Source organism: Triplophysa rosa, linkage group LG3 (assembly GCF_024868665.1).
Source record: "Triplophysa rosa linkage group LG3, Trosa_1v2, whole genome shotgun sequence".
NCBI classification, from domain to species: domain Eukaryota; kingdom Metazoa; phylum Chordata; class Actinopteri; order Cypriniformes; family Nemacheilidae; genus Triplophysa; species Triplophysa rosa.
The window spans coordinates 11,316,321-11,336,122 of NC_079892.1; positions in this window are offsets into that span (position 1 = coordinate 11,316,321).

The window sequence follows — 19,802 nt, forward strand, 5'->3', positions numbered from 1 at the left end:
GCCCCAGCAGGCTCGTGCAGTGATCAATCTCGTGTTGCTCGTAAAGCTGCGAGTCTAGACGGAGGACAGGCATCGGCGGCCTCTTATCGGCGCTCGGCATCACCTGCAAATGAAGCACAACAAACCCGAAGCCACCTCTCTGTTAACGGGACCCCCTTTCGGCAAACTCACCCCTGCGTGTCCAGGGGTTTATTTACATTCCGGGTCAGAAATTAGCCGCTGGACACAGAAGATCAGACCAAACTCACTGCGGGCCATTTTGTTAGGATAATCCCTGAAATTTGCAGATAAAGAATCTATAGGAAGGATAATCGCTGCGATTTAGCACTGTATTAAAATTCCTCTTACTTTCTTTTCTCATCTATTTTAAGCGCAATTCAAACGTTGTTTGGTTGATTATGAAATTGTCTTGTTTTTTAATACAAGATCAAATATTAAAATCTTCTGAGAATTAGAACTAAAAAGTTCAAATGTTACACTTGTGAAACATAACTGAGTTGAGTTCATCCTGTTTGATTTTTCATTGCAACTTCCAGTTTATAACATTGAAAAAACTGCAAAAAGCTTCATTTTGCGCAGATTACAAAACTAGATGTGTGAAAGAATTATGATGTCAAAATCACCCTGATGCGTCATATTATATATCTAAAAAATGTCTTTTGAGCTGCAAGAGCTGCCATTATCCCTTCAATAATAAAAAATTATATAAATTTTTTGCCGGACAAAAAAATTAAAAGTAAAAAAAATACTTTCACGCTATATATTTTCAAGAACATACTAAAATGTCTTTTAAAAAGCAACAAATCCTACAAATATCCGGCTCTTATAAAAATAAATCTGGGCTCATTTACCATTTTTAAATGATGAACTTGATGCCAAAATCCATTAATCTATCACCTATAATAGCAAACCTAAAATGATGAAACTATTTTTTTACCGTGTCTGAATGACAAATCTTTGCCTGCATAAATGCTTATGGATAGTTGCTTTAGGGACAAATAAAGATTCAGATGTCATGGCCAGAGGTCAAGAGTTACATCTTGGTTCAAATTCCGTCTCTAATTTAATAATTTAGGACTAATTAAATAAGCGCACACTTAAGCCAAGTTCATGTTTGTACAAAACAAATCTTTAAATTCTTTACAAATTACAGCTCTCTCGTTGTCTGTCAATGTCATTGTAAAAGTCAAAGCCCACAGTGAAGCTTTTATAAATAAAAAACGACTGATTTAGAGTTAAACTAATACTTATAATATGACAGTATATTACATACATCTAATTTTATTTGACCAGTTTAATTTGACAACAGCTCAAACGATGCAATTCATATCTAAATATTCAGCAGTATTTTTGACAATGACAAGAGGAATTGATGTCTCGTTGTTAGTCATAATAATGACAATAAAGAATCTGAATCCGAGGAAGAAAAAAAAGGCAAACGCATCAATTTCGATATTTTTCGTTCGGTTGCTTTAATTAACTGAACTGTATGCATGTTTAATAACCTGAAATATATCAAATGTTTATTGTGCGTTTATTAAAAACATTGCCAAAGGCTATTGTATTAGTTATTAATACATATTTATTTAAATTGACAAACAGTCGAATATTTAATTATTTATTTTATACCGATATGTTTATTATTATGAACACAAATCTGATACAATTTAACTCAATTAACTATTAAAACAAAAATGTTACAGGCCTTTATATTACATCTTTTTAAACAGCAATAAATCTTTGATTAAAACGTAACGTAAACAGTTTCTAACATTTACTTTCAAACGACAAACATCAACGTTAACTATTTTTATCAAATCAAAATATTAATACATGGCCTGTTGAACATTCTATCAAATATTTTGTATGCAACACTTTCGTTGGTATTTCAATATGTTGTCTTTAAACCGTTCAAAATGCACATCTGTTTCTTTAAACGTTCATCTATATTTTGACAGGAGAAACACTCATCCAAGTCATCTTTTTCAAAAGCGATTTTCCTTTGAAACATCAGTCAAATGTAACCCAAATTAAATGTAGAAAATGAGAACCATTTCAAGTAAACTCAAAACAAATTCAGCAAACAAATTCCGTTTTTAAAAATGTGAACATTCATAATTCATAAAACAACTGTTTTTTCTGTCATGCCAGCTCTGACAAAAACATGAGAATGTCAAGCTCTCATATGGTTGTGAAATAGCAAATAATGGTGTTGGTCTATAAAAACAGTCTGCAAATCACTGCGGAGCCTGTTTCAGTTATACACACCCACTTTATTCACTTCACATTCCACTAGATCTTACATCAAATGCATATTACAGGACTGAATGTAAAAGCAACAGTTAAAAAATTCTCAGAAGCAAACCCAAATGACCTTGATACCCCCCCACATCTTAACACATCCACATTCAAATGTGATGCAGAAGTGATGGCCGTTTGAAACTAGAGGTGGATCCGACCTGAGAGGCTCCGGTTTGTGTTGACACATTGCTGTATGGAGTGCCTCAGATGCAGTGGTGTGTAGCTGAGTCACACAGGTACAGATCCAGTGAGAGAGCAAGAGAGAGAGAGAGAGAGAGAGAGGAGGTGAGGGCAGAAAAACAGCCAGCTAATTGTGGTATCCTCGGGCCAGCGAGGACCTGCGTCTGGATAAAAGGCCACAAGCATTTTACAATGCAGCTTAACCCACATTTCCAGTTGTCACTGTTTCTATTAGCAAGCTGCCCATTTAAATCTGTTGCTTTTAAAAAAACGTTTTAATGTTAATATATGATCAAATTCAATTAAAATATGGATATGTTGATGTATTCCTTGCAGGGAAATGTGCAACTTTCAGTTTTATTTGTTGTCTGTACTTAACAGAATAATGAGAACATGTTTTGGATGAGCAATCGACAGGGCGTCTATTGTAAACTTCATTTTTGAGTTTTCTGGAAAAATGATTTTCACTGGAAAACAAACAACTCCGAAACAACGTCAGAATGCACATTATTAAATATTTTATTTAAGCTGTCAAAATCATACACAGTTGTCTTAAATGAAACTCTTCACTGCTCAGAGGAAAACGAGTGTGTTAAGGAAAAACGTGTCGAATATATTTTTGACGTGTATAAATTACAGTATAAAAAACAAAATGACATGTCAGCTACAGGAAGAAATCTTCATCTATGCATATCGAACAACTGATGGATGACGTACCTCGTCATCCTCTTGAAATTAAATGAGAGCTTATGCTTATTCGACTTTTCTTATATTTACAAAACGATACAACAGTGACCATTGAAAAACCCAACAATCGACACACCCACAAAAGTCAAACTGAAAGTTTAGAAAGATTTCGGTTCTTCTGGGAAACGCACGATCACTAAGAATGTCGCTTTTTACTTTAATTCTACTATTTGTAAACGTGGTTTATTGCTATAAATAATTGTGTGGACGGTAAGTGTGTGTCAAAACAGTCATTTTTACTTTAATGTACAGTTACTAGGTATCAACCTCTCGCAAATCAGACTACCGGTTTACTTTAGTCCAGTTAAAAGTTACTGGTTAAGTTGATGACTGTCATTCTTGTACCATAAACCCCTTCCAGGACACTTTGTTTTGAAGTACACTGGGTTTATGACCAATGTGGGCTATGTGGTCTTGTAAGTGACTACACCGTAAGTGTGCGCTTTCTTCTCTCACTCCTCCTGCTTGTTGAGGAAGAACTGGAGCGCGGCGTCCCATTGGTCTCTGGGGAATCGGTTGGAGAGGTCGCAGAAGTCCAGAGGAGCCCAGCCCTTCTCTGATGGAGAAACACAGAGGTTTGCAGCTAACATGAGTATTGAGGAATAAAGAGGCGTTGACTGAATCAAGGTTTAAAACCTTGTTCATTTGAGGCGAACGAATGTAAGTTTGAACAAAACGTTGCCGAATCAATACGACCGCCAGAACAACAAATGCATTTTCTAACGCTCTATGAAATCTGTATATTTAAGCGCACATGTTTGTTCAGCTCTCAACCTTCATCGGCGCGAGGAATCATACACAGCGGATTGTTTCACCTTGTTTCTGCACAGGGTCAAACGTGGCAAATAGTGTGGTTGAGATCTCACCTGCTTGTGAAGCCCTGCTATCCGATTGGCTGTCGCTGTTGGCACAGTCCTGAAATAGACAAAAAAAAAAATCAAACAGCAGATATTTTATACGTTATCCACGCCCCAGACGGGGTGAAACGGAGAGGAGAACACGTGTTGTTTTAAGAAAATATGCACATCTCAGCCGTAACCCTCTGGTAGAAAAAGAGTGATTCAAAATATTTACATTTACAAATGACCTGCACTTAATTTGAATATATCAGCGATATAAAGTACGAGTATTCAACGTAAAGCAAAAGTAAAATCGATTTTTATTATTAATGCAATTCTTAAATTCAGTACAATTCATCTTAAATCGGGCAAGTCAAATAAATAAATAAATTAATCATAGCTATGTCATGACTTGTAATCGCTTATTAGCAATCCTAATAGCAATCCTAATTAGCAATCCGCCCCTTTTCCATAATCCCATCTACTGGATAACATCATCCGGTGATATTATCAGCCCAATCCCTTTCTCTGTCCCCCTTCCTTCTCTTTTTACAACGGACGACTAGTTTGCACAGTAGAGAAGGCATGTTGTTTTAAGAAAATTTCTTAGCCACAACCTCTATAGAATGTCAAGTCAAATCAAAAGAGGATCATTTGCATATATATGGCGAATTAAAGTAGATTGACACTTCAGCCATTTTTCAAATTGTGAAACAATAGCAATTTTCCTCCACTCTTGAAGGTGCGTAACCCCGAATAGATGAAGCTTGTGTCAGTGTCGCGATGCCGAGGTTCAGGGTGCTGTTTGTCTTTCTATTGTTTGAACAAGATGACAATTCCCTGTCCTTGCTGGAGTAAGAGCTAATCTTTCCTTAAGTAGCAGCAGCGGCGGTGTAGCGCGGGGAGCCCTGTCAGGACAAAGATGAAGAGAGAGGGTGTTTACACGAGGCTCAAGCAGTGGCAGGTAAATCCACTCGTACAGACAGAGGAAACCATCCATCTGGGAGATGGAAGCGCTTCGTTTGGGGTGCGGGGGGCAGTTTAGGAGAAAAACAAGAAAGGGGAGGGAAAGAAATGGAGGGTTTGGCCTGACAGATCCACAGGGTGATTCAATCCAGAAGATAGTGAAACAAATAAAGCTGAAGTGTGTAAATCTTATGCCACTAATGGAAGCAACAGGAAGTGCAACCAGTATTGACCAGAATCGTGATATAACCGTGATCATTCATATTGTGTCAATATGACACACATGATAATATGGTAAATAATTCAGCGACAGTGTCTTGTTGTAGCTGGTGGCGGTTTTGCGTATAATATAAATTTAGCAATAATTACAAAATGTACACCCAATTCATACATTAATCAATCAAATTAAAGACGTATTTGACAAAAAAATACTAAAGATATTGCAACATTATGTTTATCATAATTCTTTTGGCCACCAATAATCGTGAAACGTGAAGTTGTGCATGTCCTATTTCATAAAAAATGTAAACGCTCTCCCTGCCACCATTGTTTGGACAAACAAGTAGTCCTGTATGAAATATGTGCCATTTGTTCAATTTATTTGGCACAAGGAATACTTTTTTAATGCACTGTATTATTACAACAATTAAATTACATTTTATTGTAGGGCTGCATGATTAAGGTAAAATCATAATCACGGTTATTTTGCTGAAAATTTTGATCACGGTTATTTATTTCACTTTACTGTATTAATTACACTTTCCAGCCAATTAATGTTTAATCTGCCGCTGTTGAACTTCCCACACCGTATCTTCAAAGTGCGCCATGTACACTCTGCCCCCCAAATTTTTTTTTACCTTATCGTGATGATGTTTTGTGCTTGATTTTTAAGCATCCCAACAATTATGCTAAATTAATCGTAAGATTCAAAAATCAAATTCAAAAAGAAGTGATTCATCGTGAAGTGCTAACTGATTATAAAATGTCATAATTCATTTGGTTTATTGAATTATGGGATTGTAAACGCAAACACAAGTCTGGACTTTTCAAAAGGATGTGTTAAATAATAACACATGTTTTTTGTTTTGGAATTTTGACACACTGTTTTTTTGTTATACATTTTGAGTCATTTTGTGTTGATTTTGTGTTACATAAATAAAAGGGACAACACAAGAACGAGTTAAAAGTAACACACATGTGAAGCAGGTGATGTCATGAAGCTCATGTGATATACCTGTATGAAGGTGGCCAACAGCACGCAGCTCATTTCTTGTTGTAGGATGACCTTGTTCTGCGGGTTATTGTAGCAGGCGCAGATGAGCGACGGGAAGAGCACTTTGATGAGTCGTGGGTGGCTGAAATACTGGAACGGCAGCTGACACAGTTTCTGCAGAACGCTGGGCTGCCGGCCAGACTGCACGATCACCTGGAACACACACATGCAACCGGTGAGGCCAAAGCCACGGGCAGCTGTAAATCAACCCGCCCCTCGCTTGCCCGTCCCACACGTAAATCTGCCACTAAAACAACACACAAACAGCCATTAAGAGGAGAAATAGAGGGCACTGCCTCCCAGCGTACAATTACACTCCATAAAACACAGACAGGGATGCCTCATCCACTTCTGAACGTACGCCGGTTCAGATCCGCCCCATGGGAGGACACGCTCGGTCGTTCTTAAAAATGACAGGAAGCGAATGTCAATCGCTGATAGATGTTCTTGTGCAATCGCAACCTCAGGGGGTCCTAATAAGCGCTTGTTGGTCAGATTTTGGAGCTGAACCCTGCGTGAAACTCACAAACTGGACCTGTCCCACTTTAATAAATGAAGTAATACCCGTAATGGAGATCATCCCGCGTTTCCATTAATCACCGCTGTCAATCACACCATCAAAACCAAAAGAGCGCGCCCATGGAATTAAAACCAAATCATGTCTGATCAAACGCAATGCATGGGATGATAACAGGTCTCTCATTGCTACAAGCTTCCGATTAGGAGAAATTTGGGACCCTGGGAAGGGAACTAAAGAGTCAGAAGGTCACCACAGTAAATCCTGACAAGAGGGATTTGGGGCAAATAAAGAAAGGGAGCATTAAACAGTGCCTATTACAGGTACACACATCCATCGCCGCTCGACCCCAAACGCAAACCATAAGGGGGGGGACCGGGGGGACATAAATTACCAGGATTTACAAGATTTTAAAAATACTCTTAACAATACTTTCCAGAGCATGCTCTGCTTTAATAATACCCTTCAGGGGTTTAAGAGCACGATAAACAAAGTGATAACTCACCTCTTTTATCATTTAACAGGAGAAGCATCTTAAAACGCCGTCCTACAGCAGCGTTCAAAGGCTTCAGGCCCATGTTGCTCTGCATTAAGAACTGTTTAAAGATACCTCGCAGAAATGACTCACACAAGCCACCTTGGAGCCATTTAATGGCAGAAGTATAGACTGCTCTCGGATCCTCCTGTATTGACTAAACATGGCTTAGAGGCTTTTCGCTGAGCTTGCATATTAATGTTCTTCTGCGCTTTCACAGCAGCATCATCAAATGAAGAAATGAGTCAAAAATCAGATCTGGTTGTTTTCAGCTAGGAGCTGCGTAGTGTCAGAGAGGGCGAGATGAAGGAGGGTCTTTTTGGAAGCCAAGCTGCGAGTACAGAATCAATCTCCTCTGTCGGTTCTGGACAACGTGGGAGCGAGAGATACAGTTGTATTGTATAATTCACAAGATGGTGATAAATGACAATGCTGCAGACTTATCAGATACCAGTTTACCTTATTAGCCCTTTGCGCCTTCCCGTCAAATCCTGGACATTCGGTGCTTAAAAAATGAGCATGTTCACATGCACGATCTTAGAGCGAGTTCACATCACAAGTTGAGAGGTTGTGTAACAAAGGGAAACAAGAAAAGGTTTTTTTGTTTTTGATAACAAAATCGGAGAATAAGTAGAAATTTTAAATTTTCATGTAAACTTGTTTATTTGCATTGCATCTTTGCATAATGAGCAAAGTTTTTGTAAACTACAGTATTTTCAAATTGAGCCTGATCTCAGGAGAATTCGTAACTATTTTACGAGGTGTCTAATTTGCATGATATTTTATGACGTGAATCGTACAAAAATGTACGATTAGTTAAAATGTAATACCGAAGCCATACCCGTAAACTGTCACTGCCCTGGAAAAAGTAATTCGGAGCCCGAGTCAAAATTTTCTGGTAACTTCTTAAATTTTCAATTGGCTCAGTTAAGGTTTCACACATTTTTCACTTCAGCAATCTTTTTAACAGGCGTTTGTGAAATGTAAAAAAATGTAATTGACCCAATAAAAATTTAGATGCAATGTCAAAGTTAAAAAAATTTGTACGAAATTTTGTAAAAATTACTATGAATTAGCCACCTCGTAAAATAGTTGGCGTTAGAACTGGCGTGAGCATGTGTTGGCAAATTCCGTAAATTTTGTGTAAACTGTTTACGAATATTTACCTAGAAATGGTTAATAAAAACGTACACAAATCTGTTTCATGAATGTGTGTGTGTTTCCGTCTATGGGGGATGCGCTTTGCGCCCACAAATCACGCAGCCATCTCATAATCCTTCAGCACTCGGTGCTTCATCTTCACACGCCTAAACAACATGTCCCCCTCAAGTGTCCACTGGGGGATAAAAAACGTACAGCTCCGGGGGAGCAGAGGTTACCTCCGGCCCCAACCCAGGCAGTAAACTCACCCATCTCCCTCTGACCCGGAGTAATGGCCCTGCCCCTGACCGGCCCCAAACTTTGATAAGGAGCTCGGCCAAGTCCTCCAGTACCAGTGTCTGCAGAGGTATCCATTCAGTCACTGACATCATAAAAGCAACGGCAGGCGTTTGAACTTGCGATTCCTCCCCCGCTTAAACACAGATGGCCATAAAGTAAGGAAGAGACGGGGTCGAGCATCTAGTGTTGTCTCAAGTAGAGAGGCAGTAGTGTTTTCAAACAGGGTCATTCTTTTACGGGTGGCCCGTTACATAACTCCCAGCCTGTCAACTCAAAACAAAGGGAGCGTAAAGTTAACGCAGCGAAACGCAAACATGCACGCTCCGAGTGGCTCAAGGTGAGGAAGGAAGGAGACCTGTGAGCCAGGGTTTGTTCTTTGATGAAAAGTGGATAAGAAGGTGGAGGAGAGATGAATGCCGACAGTAAAACTGATGGACGATAGGACAAGTGGAACCTCAGCGAGTATTTATTAAAAAAAATCAGTCATAGATAAAAAAATGGACTGGTGTAAATACGGTTGTTTCAAAGTTGTAATAGACGTGAGCACTCAATGTAAATTCAACGTTTCTATTTATACTGTAAAACAACTATTGACTTAGCAGAGGTGAAACAGGACACATTACTGGATTCACGATTTGATAGTATCACAATATTTTTGAATCAAATATTTTGTGATTAAAATTGATAAAAAAGATTTAAAAAATCATAGCTTTTTGTTGAACTTTGTTATTGACCTGACAACATTCAAGTTTAAAGAACACAACCCCACAAAATTTAAAACAAAACATTAAAACGTTAAAAAATGTTGACGTGGGCCACCAGGACAACCAATAGGATTAAACAGTTGTAACATAGTAAAAAAAACTCTAAATATCGTAGAGTAAAACAAACACTGCATATTGAATGTTTGTATCACGATATATCGTTCACTACAGTATACAGCTGCGGAAAAATAAAGAAATGATTTCAGAGACCGTTTTTCGGGTAAAATGATCATTTTCATGAGCTACTAACAATACTCTTACCAAATTAAAATATATATATATATATTTTTGCATTTATTTGCAGAAAATGAAAACTGGAGAAACAGGTCAAAATAACAGAAGAGATGCTCTGTATGTTTTCAGACCTCAAATACTGAAAAGAAAACAAGTTCAGATTGACTTTTAAGCAATACAACAGTAATATTTGTACATGTATTAGAAAAGTTCAAAATGATTTTTTATGTGATAACCTGGATTTTTATCACAGTTTTCATGCTTCTTGTCATGCTGTCAGTCTTTCACATTTGCTGTTGGATGACTTTGGATGATTTTGTTGCAATTCAACAGACACTGGACTGGACTGGACACAATACATCTAGAAATGCTGATTTGAAGTGAAAATTAGCAACAGTCTCTTAATTTATTCCGTGGCTATATTGTGTAGTGTTCTTACACTGACAGAATATCTTACTGTGCTTCAGAAAACATAATCATTTTTGGGTTTTCTTTTAATGCAGGCCAGAAAAAACTAAAACAATAAACGATTAACAGCCACCGAAAACCCAGCTGTCACGAAATCTAATTTACACGAGGAGAGGGAGCAAATTTACATCCAAATGGAAATTAATCTACTGTATATGGAACGGACACTGAAGCCAAAGAAAGTGCTGAATATATAACTACTAAAATCGTCTGGTTTCAGTCAGACTTACAGACTAGAAAGTGTGTGTGGAACTGGCATCGAGCCCCCCGACATCTTTTTTTCAAACAGGAGTGTAATTTGCTTCATCATAATTTAAAGCCGCTTAAAACAAGCCTATCCAGCAAGCGATCGTATATTGATAAATATGTTTAACGTGCATTTTTAAAAGGTTTTCCAGCAATAACCTTTACTTTGCTTCCAAGTGCCGTGTGATACAGGCCTAAATGCTGTTTTTAAATAGAAACGGGAGGTGATGACCTCGATGCAAATGTGCCAAGACACCTCAGCACAAATGTGTCCGCTCTTTCAAAACAACCACAAATCTCTTGCTCCGCCTAAAGATGAAGCAAAGCAAGAGGATGAGAGAATGTTGGCTCTTCTGATAAGACCGGAGGACAGCCTACATACACAAATGCAAAGAGATCACTCAGAAGAGGAAGTTATGGCTGAACAACCTTATCTGAACAACGCCTACCGCCCCCTCTCAGCCGTCCGCCCAGACGACCTGACGGCGACTGGTACACGGGCGTAAACATAAAACCAAAAGACAAAGAGAACTGTCGTTCCCTCGAAACAGAAAGAACGTTTGTTCTCATGAAAACGCCATAAAACCGATCAGCTTGGCAAAGGATCACTTGAATTATTACCCTTTGCCGAATAAATCAAGAGTCATCTTCGATCGCGCGAAAGATAATCTTTACTTTTCGAGGAGCCGGTCTGACCTGGATCGTGCTCAAACGCGGCATTAGACGCAAATGGGGCCTTAAACTCTGAAAGATTTATGGGCAAACAAACAAAGTAAAAAGATGGAAAAATCTGACAATGCAAGAGTATCTTCAACTTTAATTCACCCTTCAGGGAGGGCGTAAATCTGCCTCGTTGCCGTCACTCAGAGCCGCCCGTCAGGCGTCGGGAATCAAAGGCGTTCGGTGAATTCCCGAAACGCCGGCTTGCGGTGGTCTGGTCCAGGCAAGCTAATCACAGAGGGTTGGGTTATCACTGCGCTGATGGACTGTTGAAGGAACATTTCAACGACAGTTAACGTGGGATTAGAGCGCTAGGAACAACACTAGGCTTTGAGGGCACGGGAGATAGCCTTGCACTTGTAAGGAAGTACAGGACACGAGATCAGGCGATAGGTGAGGGGAGATAAAATAAGTGTGGTGGATTAGCTCAATCTGGCTCTCGTGGAGGTAAAATGGTCTTTTTAAAAATCTTAAAAGCATTTGCTAAAGTAGAAAGTGTATGTAGATAATAAAAACAGATTTTCGTTAACAAAGCAGTGTTAACATTATATTAGCTAGCAAGCAAAAGTATGTCTGGTCAGTATTATTTTGGGTTGCCAGTAGAAGAACCATTACACGTCCCATTTCACAAATTATTTATTTAATGCAATTATTCTACACTAAAACATTACTACAAATGAATATTAATATAAATTAAATTCAATATAAATAGTTATATTATTAGCGACTAGCCAGACCGATCAACAAACAGGGGATAGTTCACCCGAGAATGAAAATTCTGTCATCATTTACTCACCCTCTTGCTATTTCATACCTTTATGAATTACTTTATTATGATGAGCACAGAGAAAGATATTTGGAAGAATGTTAGCAAATTTCACTTCTGGAACGTCATTGACTACCATAGTAGGAAAAATTAAATGGTAGTCAAAGGTGCCCCAAAACACCTTTCCCAAAACCATCTCTCATTTTGTGTTCAACAGAACAAAAATATAAAAATAAATTTCTACTATGGTAGTGGATGATTTCACAGAACTGAGAATTGCTAACATTCTTCCAAATATCTTTCTTTGTTTTCAACAGAACAACGACATTTATACAGATTTGAAGCAACCTGAGGCTGAGTAAATGAGGATGGAATTTTCATTTTTGAGTGAACTATCCCTTTAACTTCGGGCCAGACGCGTGGGTCTGATGAAATTGTCTATTGGCATTTTTACTTCGAATAACCCTGCTGCGAATAGAGCCCTGCCCAAAATACAATAGAAATGTAATGGTTTTAAATGGAATTGTATTGGTTTTAATGGAAACTACAACGGAATCACTGTGATAGATTCTGTAGGTGGGGTGTAATCGGGCAGATCAATCCTATTAAAATAATGCCCAAAACACACCACATACCACACTTTTGTGATGGTTTTAATGGAAAACTATATTGGTTCATAATGGTATTTTAATGGAAACCAATAGAATTTGCGTTGTTGCTTCTTATCGTTTTTCAGCAGGGAATGTTTGGCTTTGTTGACAACAACAAAATCGTCAAATTACGCAATCTGGCATCGAACTAGCTTAGGTGCCAACCATAAGATCATAATTCTAACAAAAATGTAATAAAACAACAGTACTGTACGTATTAGAATGGCATTTCTTTCACTAAACCCCTTTGTACTGTAACCCCTTCAGGACACTTGAAATATACAGCAGTTGTAATGCGCAAGCTTGAAAAAGGGTCACAATCCTATTGTAACCAGAACACCCAAAACATCACATGGTAAAGAATCAGCATTCAAATTCTGGAGATCAAAGAAAGCCATTGAGGGTTTATACAACACAAACGTATGTAAATAATGACAAAATTATAATTTTGGGGTGAACTGTTCCTTTAAAAGCTATTTGAATATTGGTTAATATTAACCAACAGCTCGTGCAGTCTAAACAAACTGAACGCCAAAAATGTAAAGTTTGTTTCAGAGGTGTAAGCTAATACATTTTGAAGAACGATTACAAAGACAAACCTTCATTGAAGAAGAATGTGAACCAAAATAACAATATGTGCAAAATAAGAGCACTTACATTAACAAAGTAAAGGGAAAATAATAGTTCATTTCAACTTTAAACAATACTCAAAATGAATTTCCATTGACGTTGGTCATCACTCAAAGACTTTATGCCCCCCTTGAGTACAAACAAATTTCATTTTAACTACGACTGCGCATATCTCACACTCTCAATGTTTTTTTGGGCGAGCGGTCTGAACAACATCCATGTGGAAAAAAGAAATCTCCACCAGTAGTTTTTCCTACCTATTTGAGCGGCGTTATTTCTCAAACACACACATGTAAACATAAGCTGGCGTGCCGGCACTGAATCAGAGTGCATTATGAGACGGCTCAGGGTCACAGTCGCCTTTGTCTTCTGCCAGTGCTTACATTAGTCTGAAAGAGTCAAATAATCCCGCTCCCTTCATTTATTCTGTATGAGCATATATATACCTGTCTACCTGTCATATATATACCAGGACCCCAGGAACTGGTGAATATCTGACTGGAGAGGGGTGGGGATACTACTAAGTTTCCCAGCCGTTTATTTCACTTCATTCAGTTTAATAATGTCACAGAACTATTTGTGAATGGTCTGTATCTGATGTTTGTACTGGCAGATAGCAGATGCAAAAATACTCAAGGTGGCCTTTAATGCTGCGGTTTTTGTTATGTTTGCCTCTATATCGCCATCTGTGCTTGAAACATAAAATTGCAGGTTACTTTACATGGGTTTGAGGTGATGGTTCACACAAAAATGAAAATTCTGTCATCATTTACTCACCCTTTTGTTATTTCAAACCTGCATGACTTTCTTTCTTCTGCAGAACAGAAGATATTTTGAAGAATGTTGTTAAACTATCAGCGACAGAACACATTCACTTGCATTGGTTTTGTGTACAATAGAAGTCAATGGGTGCCGGTGCTTTTCGGTTACCAACCCTGCTGAAAAAACAATAGAAACCCCCCTAAAAAACATTACAGAAATTCTAATGGTTTCCATTCAAAAAAACATTATGAACCATTAGCTTTTTCCATTAAAACCATCACAAAATTCACCTTAGTAGTGTGTTTTGGGCATTATTCCAACAGGATTTAACATCCTACCAATAGAATCCATCACATACCAGTAGAACCATTACAGTTTCCATAAAAACATTACCTTCTTTAATTGGTTTCTATTGTTTTTTCAGCAGGGAACATAGTTTTTTGGAAATATCTTGTGTTCTGCCGAAGAAATAAAGTGATACAGGTTTGAAATGACAAGGGGTGAGTAAATGATGACAGAATTTTCATTTCTGGGTGAACTATCCCTTGAAGTCAAATGATGTCAAACTGACAAAAAATAGTACCTGACAGCTCAATTTATAAATCAAAAGCGCATAATTACTAAAGTTGTAAATTATGATTTTTATGATGTACCTGCTTAAAGCTGCAATCTGTAACTTTTGCCTCTATATCGCCATCTCTGTTAGAAAATTGTAGGTGACTTTATGAACTTGTCTTTACATGGGTTGAAAAGCAACTGATATTTTTCACTAAATTTGAACTGACAGCTCGAGACTATTTGTAATTAGTATTAGCAACTATTTTAACATTACAGTTGTAAATCAGATAAGGAGACACAAAATAAAATAAAAGTATAAAAAGAATGATAAAAATATGAATTAAACAAAGTTATCAATATCAATAATCAATAATATCAATATTTTAAAACAGATAAAGGACAAAAACTATTTAAAAAGAAATACATTGGACACTTATGTTGTTAGTATAATATTAAGCTACACATGATCAGATACAGCGACAGCTCTGGAGGTACACTTACATCCAATGTTGTTGCTCTCTTTGAAACTGTACATTTATGAAAGTGGCCAAAGATATGAGCTCAACCTTCGATGAGCAACAAACGCCAACAGAGAGGCAACAAATGTAAGATGATGCCATGGAGGAGCCACATCACAACTCGCAATTAATCACGTCAACTTGCGATGACTGCACACATGCGGTAGGTGCGTCCAATAAACTGATCGACTCTCACTTTATAATTTACATGACTTCCCAGCGAGCATTTGGGCCAAATCGTGTCTAAGCCGAGTATCTTCACCCCATTTTCAAATCCACCTTTCCAAAGGCACCTGGCAGTACCCGTGTGTTTTTAATACTAAACCCTGACGTGCACTCAAACATAAAAAAATCTGCATCCTGGAGGGAAGTCGCAGGTTTAAAGACTCCCGACCCGGCATTTTTCAAATTAGCAAAGTGGGCTGGGACGATATGAATATTCACGAGGCGTTATTCCCAGTTTGCCCGTCGTTTAAGTTGCCCCGCTCGTGCACAAAGCCCAATCATCTGTCACGCCTCCTCTAATTCAATCATCAACCCTCATTCAATTATCCAATATAATATGCAAATCAGCCCAACAATGGCCAACAAATGCTAATTACCTACATCAAAATAATTAAATTGGATGGCTGTGGCACAGAAGGACCGCACTGTCGTAAAAACGCAAGCCGTTTCTTTAATTAAGAGCAAAAATGTTTTAAATTAGAAGCCCATAAATTGCCAGGACACTGACCTCTCCCTTCCCATCCCCCGGGGGGGACATTAAGCAGTCACGGGGCGATGTTTCACGTGATGCGAGAATAACTAAAACCCGACCAAGTGTGGCCTAGTCACACCTGCCATACTGTCGGCGGGTTCCAGGTAAACAAAGCATGCAACGAGTATCAGAGAATTCCACTTCTTCATGCCAGGCTGATCTGTGATCTGTGCCGTCAGGTTTGCCCGGCCCCCTTCGACACCCCTCCACAAAGAGAAGGCCCAACTGCCAGGCGGAGGATAACAATGCCTGTGTTTCAGACCGCACAGAAGAGAGCCAACAGAAGTGGCAAACTCGCTGCATTATTCAACAGCTTCCTTTTGTTGCTATTGTGTCGGTTGTTTGTAAGGAGAAAAGTACACCTGCTCTTGATCAAATGATGACCAAACCGTATACTTACCTCTGGGATGGAGAGAACAGTATCCTTTTTAAACTCAAAAGGCGACTGAAATACTGTATGAGCGCCTATTTGCAAATACTGAGATGAATTCTTGATTTCATATGAACATTTTTTCGTCGCTGTCGGGCGGAAACCTCCTATGTCCAAATTTGGTCAATTTCATATTTTTTCACAAATCGATGCTATTGGTCAGTCCCCATGTGGGTCTGTTATTTTTACAAATTATTAACCAATCTAAAGTGTTGAAAATAGCTTGAGAGCAAATCTCTCAATTCCATTGGACACTTCAACTGTCTGAGAAGTCTCGTAACTCTACCTCTTCTTCACTCCGCGGGAGCTTCTCGGCATTACGTCTCCTGATTGAAAGTTTTTTAGACAATAACGAGTGAAAATAGTTAGGTTAGATACATTTGAGTAGGTCTGTTTTGTTAAAAATCGATAACTGTAATGCTTCGGTGCAGAAGGAAGTCCGTGAGCCACGAAGGTAAGTTTGCGAGCAGATTCGGCTAATTTCCGCCTATTAGACAGCCTAGTCAGCTCATCGTTTTTTGTATTACATCACTTATAGTTCTTAAACCTTTAAAGTAGAGTTTAGTAAGATGTATGTAACCACAGTCATTAGCTTTGGTTAACGATTGAAGCCTTTTCTCTTGTCAAGAGGCTCAACGCGACCGCCGACTTTATTTGCGTGCAGATTCATTTCCGCCTATATTGGACAGCCTGTTTAACGTTTTATTTTGGTATTGCATCACTCATAGCTCTAACTTTTAAAATAGAGTTTAGGAAGATGTATGTAACCACAATCATTAGCTTTCATTACTCTTAAAGCCTCGTCTCTTGTCAAAAGGCTCAACGCGACCGCAGACTTTGATGAACACTGCTGGCAGCAGCGATGTCTGTGTCCGTACCATTCTTATCAATGACAGCGTAATCTCGTATCTCCCTGCTCCCAAGTTATAAACCTTGTATCTCCGATTAAACATGGTTTTGGGGAAATGTTGTGTTAATGTTGGTACATAACAGTATATGATAGCAATATAAGGTATAATACCAACTTTAACGATACAATGTTTAATAACTCAAAATATATGCAGTTTTTTTAACTTCCTGAAAAATAATGGTTTTGGAGATACGAGGATTCCGCCCGACAGCGACGATATGCAAAAATCGTTTTTTTAATATATTTCCAGCCCCTTTAATGATGATGATGATGTCTTAAAGGAGTCATATGACACGGCTAAAACGAATATTATGGTTTGTTTTAGATGCAATGCAATGTGTGTACACGATTTAAGGTTAAAAAACGCAGTATTTTCCACATACCGTGCATGTTCGTATCTCCTCTTTGCCCCGCCTCTCTGAAACGCGTGGATTTTTAACAAAGCTCATGGCTCTGAAAAGCGAGGTGTGCTATGATTGGCCAGTTAACCAGTGCGTAGTGATTGGTCGAATGCTGCAAGCGTGTGACGGAAATGTAACGCCTCTTACCATATTTGGAACATCAGGTTCCAAAGCAATTGTACTGACAGGTAGAGCTGAAGATCTTTGCCCGAACCCGACGGACCCAACGTGACCCGACGGGTTCGGGCTTAATTTCTATCATTTTACACGGGCTCGGGCTTGCGCGGTAAATTAGCGGTCATGTGATGCGTTCCGATTAACGCGAGAAAGTTGTGAAAATGGATGCTGAGGAGGTGAAACGGAGGCTTGCCTCTGGTGATTACGTTTTGGTTGCACCAGCAACTAAAGCAAAGTCTGAGGTGTGGAAAAGTTTTGACCATGTGCATAATGAGAATAATGAGTCAGTGGGATATGTGAGATGTTACGATGTTACAGAGGACTTATTTTATTTCTTTGTTCCAACTTCCAAGTGGCCTATAGCCTATGTTAGTCATTAATAAATTATGTTAAAACATGTATAAATGACTCATTCTTGACAAAAGCTGTGTGCGTGCGCACATTTGAATAGCCTAATGTCGGGCTGTAAACGGGTTCGGGCTCTTAAAAAGCTGTCAATCAAAATGTACTTGTCGGGCTCTGGCCGAATTCTGTCGGGCTCGGGCACTGTCGGGCCTAACTTTTAAAGCCCGATTACAGCTCTACTGACAGGTATTCCCACCTTACTTGCGAATACATTTGGGCGGTCTTAGTCAAATCATACCACGAACTGACGTAGATTTGTGGGGGTGTGGTTACATGAGGCGTTTCAGGCAGGTCTGGGTGAGCATTCGCTTTCAGATAGAATGCATCTTCTGTTCCGACACTTTAATTTTTGCAATTTTACGTGTCTAATACATGCATGGGCAACTTGTGTTCTCGCCATATGACCCCTTTAAAGCTTGCAAAGAAAACATTTAGGATGAAACGGGTTCAATTCACTGCAACAACGTGTGTGTGCATTCGATTCAAATTCTGTGACCCATCAAAATGCATTAAATATTCACGATGCCCGATTACATATTCATGAGACATGCGTATATATTATGTAACGGTAACAAAGAAGGTAACCTCACCTGATTGTCTGGGTGATTGACAGTGAAATATCCCACGCAGATGATGAGCTCATGAAGAAGCTCTTCCGAGCTCTGCTGAGAGCAGAACCACAGTAGCGAGCTCACGATGTGCCTGAAGGCCAGAGAGAGACACTCGGCTCCTAAAACACACTGAATACAACATACACAGCTTTAGAAAGGGATAAGAAAAACATAATACGTAAGTGAAGTCCATTTAAAATATCTGTTCAAACTGACGTTTAACATTAATAAAATAATCTAACTGATTTGAGGTAACACCCAACTAACAAAATATGAACGTTCTAAGAACGTTTTGCTAAAGTTCCCTTAAAGTTATCAGTGTTATTTTCTCTTATTTTAAATGTTCCACTAAAAATGTAATGATCTTTTTTATACCACTGTTTTTATAACATTTAGCAATGACATACTGTATAACGTTGTTATTACGTTACAGCAAGAGCTTTTTGAGAATGTTAGCCGAAGTTCTGAAAACGCTCCCTGTTAGCTGCATTTATTGCTTATCGCATAAAATTTTATAGCTAAATCGATACATTTTAATTATGTCGTAAAGACGTTTATGTTGGCTCGAAACAGTAAAAACATTTTTGAAAACACTTTACAATTAGGTTGTATTTGTTAACATTTGTTAATGCATTAGCTAACATGAACTAACAATGAGCAATATAGTTTTTCAGCATTTATTTATCTTTGTTAATGTTACTAAATGTAAATACAATTATTCATGTTAGTTCAGTTTGCAACTAATGTTACAACATTTTATTTGAATAATGTTCTAGTAAACGTTGAAATTAACTTGAAATAGGAAAAATAAATGCTGCAAAAGTATTGTTCACTGTTAGTTCATGTTAGCTAATGCATTAACTAATGATAACAAATACAACCTTTATGTAGAGTTAAAGTAGTAGATTAGTAGTACAAACTACGTTGAAGTCAAGCAACATTCTGCGCCATTCAAGACAAACACGTCATACACGGCCGGACTCGTATATTTTTCCTG